Source organism: Capra hircus, chromosome 22, assembly GCF_001704415.2.
Source record: "Capra hircus breed San Clemente chromosome 22, ASM170441v1, whole genome shotgun sequence".
Lineage (NCBI taxonomy): Eukaryota > Metazoa > Chordata > Mammalia > Artiodactyla > Bovidae > Capra > Capra hircus.
Window position 1 is genome coordinate 50,201,414 of NC_030829.1, and position 6,173 is coordinate 50,207,586.

General features: G+C 53.8%; 1 non-coding gene across 1 annotated transcript; it reads left to right on the forward strand.

Annotated features, from left to right (window-relative positions):
* Positions 5,410–5,481, forward strand: TRNAE-UUC. Its single transcript has one exon. It is a non-coding gene; the product is annotated as a tRNA-Glu (tRNA).

A 6,173-nucleotide genomic window follows, 5' to 3' on the forward strand; every position in this document is an offset into this window, starting at 1 on the left:
GGGTGCGGAGCGCCTGGAGGCCCGTTGCTCGACGGCGGGGGCGGGCAGATCTTGTAGCCTGAGGACCGGGATCCGGTGCAGCTCAGGGGCCGGGCAGGAACCAGTCCTCTGAGTTGGGCGAGCGGAGCAGAGAAGGCGTGTCTTAAAGTTAATGAATCCAATAAAATTGTCCCGGGATCCACAGAGCCCCGGAGGCTCTCCGGACTGCTTCTTTCTTCGTCTTGAAGCGGTTTTGACCCCCTTCTCTCTCTCTTTTGAAGTTAAAAAAGAAAAAAATTCTATTGCCACCTCAATGCCTTTGCCTAGGCTGTCTCCCTCAGTTGGCGGTTCAGTTCAGTTCAGTCGCTCAGTCGTGTCCGACTCTTTGCGACCCATGAATCGCAGCACGCCAGGCCTGCCTCCCGGAGTTCACTCAAACTCACGTCCATCGAGTCGGTGATGCCATCCAGCCATCTCATCCTCTGTCATCCCCTTCTCCTCCTGCCCCCAATCCCTCCCAGCATCAGCGTCTTTTCCAGTTGGAGGTACCTTCTCTAATCATCCAAGAGTTATCTTTCTCTGGTCTTCTAGGAGGGACCCATTCAGCAGGGAGCCATTCTGGGCTCCAACCTGGGACCCAGCAACCATGACCAAGAAAAAGAAAGAGGAAAAGGTGCCACCAGACTTCTGGAAACATAAGGGCCATGATCTTATGGCCTGTCATCACTGGACAGTGGCTGCAACCCCATGGCCAGCAAAGGTGGCAGGCAGCAGCATTTCTAGCAGGACATTTCAGTCTTTCTGATTCTCTTCTCCATAAGAAGCCCACAGCCCTGACCTCTATTGGACAGTTAAAAAGTCTGCCAAGGGTTACCCAGGAAGGTGTCCTGTGTGCCTTGAGCTGGGGAGGGCCCAGTCCAAAGACAAGGAAAGTTCATGAAGCCAGGAAGCGAGCTGGCCAGCAATGCTTGGCCACCCACAGTCCCCTGTTCAGCACAGACTCCCTCCTTACCACCTTGACACACATCTTGTTTCCACTCCCAGTTCTCAAGCTGTCTGCTCTCCCTGGAATGTCTGTGCGTCCCTATTTGAATGGCTCCCCTGTTGAGGAGGCACTGGCCTGTAAATCCTCAAATGGTTCCCCCAGGACTCTCTCCTGCCTAGAATCAAAGCTCAGGCAGGCCCTGCTACAAGCACGCAGCGAACCTGTTGAAAACACACAGTACCCATCCTGGGACACAGACATGTCCCTGAGATATGCTCTATACATCCATACATAGGCTCAACCTCCAAAATGCTTCAAATCCACAGAACACACTGTAAACATGGGTGCACACAGTCGAGAACACAGCCTGTCCACAAAGGCTACAAACCCAGCTCCAAGGCAGGCCTCTTCCCCCCACAGCCCCGCCCCTCACTTGAGAGCTGATCCTCCCTCCTCAGGCCTCCCCAGCCTGCTCCTAGCAACAGCCAACAGCTCTTGCAGTTGCCAGGCAACAGGAGAACCTGTCAACCCCTAGGAGGCCAGGCTCACCAGAGGTGGGCAGACACAGACCCCAATCAATGGAGGCCAGGCAGGACAGGGCCACTGGGAGGCATGGCCCCCTAGCCCCAAGCCAGTTCCTCTGGTATTTGTACCAGTTAGTCCCTCCTTTCAAGTGCTCTTCCTAGAGTCCAGCGACCCCTGCATCCAGTGCTCCTGGCTGCTCCCTCCCTGTCTCCATGGGGGCCCCAGGGCTACTGGAAAGAAGCCTCCCTTTGCTCCTCCCATCACATACCACTTCTGGGGCTCAGAACCCCACAGGGCCATCTCCAGCCCAGCTTCTCCCTGAATCACCAGCCCCATGTTCACCACTGCTCTGAAGCCCAGTCATTTCAAGTACCCCCAATAATCCCTGTTCCTGGGCTTTCCACCTTGTAGCCTTGTGACCAGCCAGAGCCATGATCTTTCCTCTGCATCCCTACATCCTGTCAGTTTCTTCCCTTCCTTACCTCCTTAATTCCCACTCAAATATGGCCCCATTGTCCCTTATTCTAGGCCTCCAGCCTCCTCCCTGGCTCTCCAGCTTCCTCTACATCTTCTACATGGCAGTCAAGGGAATCCTGCTCAAAGAAGCCACATCACTGTCTTGTACACAAACCTTCTGTGGCTCCCCAGTACCCTGAGGATAGAGCCCACGCACATTGCTTTGGACCATGCAGGGGCACAAGTGCAACAGTGGTGGCTGACAGCAAGGACTCTCCAAGAAGCAGTCTGCAAACTGGCTGGCTGCGTATTACTTTGGACAAGTACCAGAAACTCCTTGGGTCTCCAGTCTTTTTATCATTAGAGTGGACCTAACAGTCATAGCTACCCATTGTACTGGCAGAGATCAGGGCTAAGGGAGAAAATGTAGGTAAATGTTCAGAATGTGCATGGTACATGGAACACCCTCAGTACGGGTGACTTGCTATAATAGTAATTTCTGCCAGGTCCTGGAGGGGCTGTCCCCCACCAAGGCCCACATCATCTCCCTCTATCTGTGACACCCTAGCACTCCAGCTATATGACTTGCCTTGCTCTCCCCACCCTCTTGAATGTCCTCCTTTATCCCTTCCTCCATTTCCCTCCTCCCGATCTTTCATTCCCTGGCTATAAACTGGGCATCTCTGACTCCCATTGTCCTGAGGCTTCCCCTCCCCCAACAGATCCTACCATGCCTGGTGGTGAGTCTCTCCTGCCATCACTCAGATCTCTGATTCCAGACCCCTTACAGCTTAATCCTGGGGGCTGGTAGGTAAATCTTTGTTAAATGAAATGAATGAATCACATAAACTTTAATTCACCCTTTCTAAGGGCTCCCCCACCCTAGAGCAGGGAGAAGTGTTAACAATTAATCCTGCTGTTGCTATATAAAAAAAATATATGCCATAGCTGTTTGTGGAGAGAGGGGAGAAATTCAAGGTACCTGGGAAAGTTGGGAAGCCTTCTTGGTAGAGATGGTGTGGGCAGTGTTAGAGGGAGATTACTGAAGGAAGAGGGAACAAGGACTGTGAAGGTGGGTTCAGGAAGAGGTAGGGAGAAAATTGAGGGCCAGAGCTAGAGAAACATCTGGCTTTGCAGCTGAGGTCACTGAGACCCAGAAGGGGTCGGGACCCATCCATGGTCATCCAGTGAGGGACATACAGGCATGCTGCTTCCTTCACACTTGGGAACCCAGGAGTTCTTTTATCCTTTCATGAGACACTGTTCTGGGGACAGAGGATGGTTGCCCAGCCAGGGCCTCCTAGGCACCAGAGGAGCCATTACTTGTCTCTCTGCGCTGCACGTTGCTCCAACACCCCCTTAAGTCCCTTAAGACTGTAAGGGACAGTGAAATGACATTCAGCAGAGATGAGGACAGCGCCCCAGCTGGAATGAAGGGCCAGCTACTGGCTCCCCTGGAGAGCTAGGACAGCCCTGGGGTCGCCACAGGCCACAGAGCAGCTCTTCTGTCCTGAGTTCCTGTCATGTACCAGGCTGAACAGGGTGAGGAATGGAGACCCTCTTAGTGGGCTGTGAAACACCAGCCCACGGGCTCTAGGAAGGGGAAGCTGCCAGCACTTCCCCAAAGGCAGTTTCGTGGTAGGCGTGTCTGCCCCCAGCCCAGAGTCCAGGAACAGGCAGAACCCCACAGGGATGCCAAGTCCAGGATTCTGGCTACCCCACCTCCATGGCTCACAGATGGCAGAGAGTCGCCAGCAAGAGTCTGTACCATTAAATCGCAGCTTTACAGATAAAGAGTCTCAGCGACTTCTGCCTGTAGATCTCAGTGGCCTGGGCTGGTTCCTTCCCTGCAACCCTTAGCCAGGCTCCACCTCCTGGTACACCCCCGGCACTTCCTCTTTCCTGCTTCTGAGCCCAGCAGCACTTCTGAGATTGGAGTCAGCTACCTCATCCTCTCTGCCCCTTTCTTCCAAACCTCCATTCCCAGGCTTCTCTTCCCTCCCCCCAGAGAAACAATCCCAAGCCTGGCAGGTCTTGGGGTCCAGGGTCCCCCTCCTTCAACTGGCTTCGGCGCCTGGAGAACTCAGGCCCCCAGCATTCCATGCCAAAAAGTTGCTTAATAGGCTAGGGGATTCCACCTGATCCAGGGGCAGGAGGCTCTCAGAGGAGGAGTCATTCATTCAACGACTGTGTGCTGAGAACCTGAGGGTGAGGGAGGCAGCTGGAAGGCTGCCCTTCAGGATCACACGCCAAACATGTTAACAGGGAAATGAACTCCAGGGTTTCGGAGGAACTCAGCAGGGGACACGAGAGCCACTGAGAAGTGTATGTATGAGGAACAGCGCCTTGTTCCCAAGGAGGGGAACTCTGAATGATGAGAAGGGACCAAGCATGTGACAAGCTAAAAGAGGGTGATAGGCAGAAGCGACAGCAAAGACACTGGGGCAGGGCGGGAAGGGCTTGAGTGTTCCTGGAACCGAAAGGCCAGCCTGGCCAGAGCAAGAGGGTCTGTGGTGTGAGAGAAGGCACCCACGAGGCATCAGTGAGGTGAAGAGCAAGCAGGGAGTTCCCAAGTGCCTAAGAGATGCAGGACTGTATATCAGCCTGCAGCAGACCCCAGCATCTCCAAGCCGGTGACTCATGACTGGCCCTGAAAATCCGACTTATCTTGGCACTCACAGGGTGCTGCTGATATGACTGGGGGAGAACTGTCCGGGGATCCAGGGAGCCCTCAAGGCTCTGGGTCCAGGACTGAGTTAAGACCCCTTCCATATCCTTGAAGAGCTCTTGTCCAATTTGCCCCTGTGTCTGCCACCTACGCAGCCTCTAAAGGTCACCTGCCCTGGGAGACCCAGGATCCTTAAGAGGGCCTGGGAAATGTTAATCAGCCTTATCCTCAGGAGCCACTCCTCTGCTCACCTTGTTGCCTTGCCTTCCCTGTCAGTGCCGTCCAAAGGCTGGGGCTGGAAGCTTCTCCTGTGACTCGTTAGGGCCTTCATTAGCACCGCTTCCTGGAATTTAATTTAATGAAGGATCGAAAACAGCCCTAATGAAGGTGATGCAACAGCAAGCAGCCAGTGAGGTGCCTCCAAGGCCGAGCCACCGAGGCTCGGGAGCTTCTTGTAGACGGTGACCAGCAGCAGAGCGGGAAGAGGAACGGGACCTGTTCTGGGAGAGATGCTGCTCACTGGGCCCCGAGAGCATGGGACACTGCTCTGCAGAACTGCAGGGAGCAAACGCTGCCCCTGAAGCCAACTAGACAAAGTTAGAGGAATGAGCCTGGTTGGGGATGGCTACAGGCTGCTGGAGAAAAACTTCTGAGATGCTCTGGGCTAGCACAGGGCCAGCTGTGGGCTAGTGCCAGCAGAGAGTAAGGACAGGTCAGGTTATCAGAGCCACAGGGCAGGAAGACGTTCAAATTTCAGTCCAAATGTGATGAAAACAGTTGGAGGTTTTTAGAGAATTCCCTGGTTGTCCAGTGGTTAGGACGTAGTACTTTCACTGCTGCGGCCCAGGTTCCATTCCTGGTCAGGGAACTAAGATCCCACGAGCAGTGCAAGACTAAAACACAAACAAAACCCAAAAGCAATTGGGGTATTTTTGAGAATGGGTGACATGATCTGCTATTTTAAAGTTCCCCATGGGGGGCTCCCCTGGTGGCTCAGTGGTAAAGAATCTGCCTGCCAAAGCAGGGGACACAGGTTTGATCCTCGGTCCAGGAAGATCCCACATACCACGGGACAACTAAGCCCATGAGCCACAACTACTAAGCCTATGCTCTACAAGAGAAGCCACTTTACTGAGAAGCTGGCAAACTGCAACTAGAGAAAGCCCATGCAGCAACGAAGACCCAGCACAGACAAAAACAAAAAAATTTATTGTTAAAGTTTTTTCTGGCTGCTGTGGACAAGAGAGAAAGTAGGAAAGAAGGCATGGGGTGGCTACCATGTGGTGCAGGAGATGAGGGTGATGGAGTGAAACCTATGGAGACAGTTGTTCCACATCCTTTAGGAGGGGGTAGCTGGGGACGTGGTGGTAGTGGTGGTGGGGGGTGGCAGGCAGGGCACATATAACCGGGCTGAGCTAGTTTCCTCCAGCAGGTTTGGGCTGACTAGTCCCCTTTTAGTCCTCTCCACAGGCTTGGCCTCTTCTCCAAACGGACATTGCTCCAACATTTAAAGAAAATCTGCTGAAAGGGTTCCCCAGCCGCCTCCAGCTGCTTCCCCAG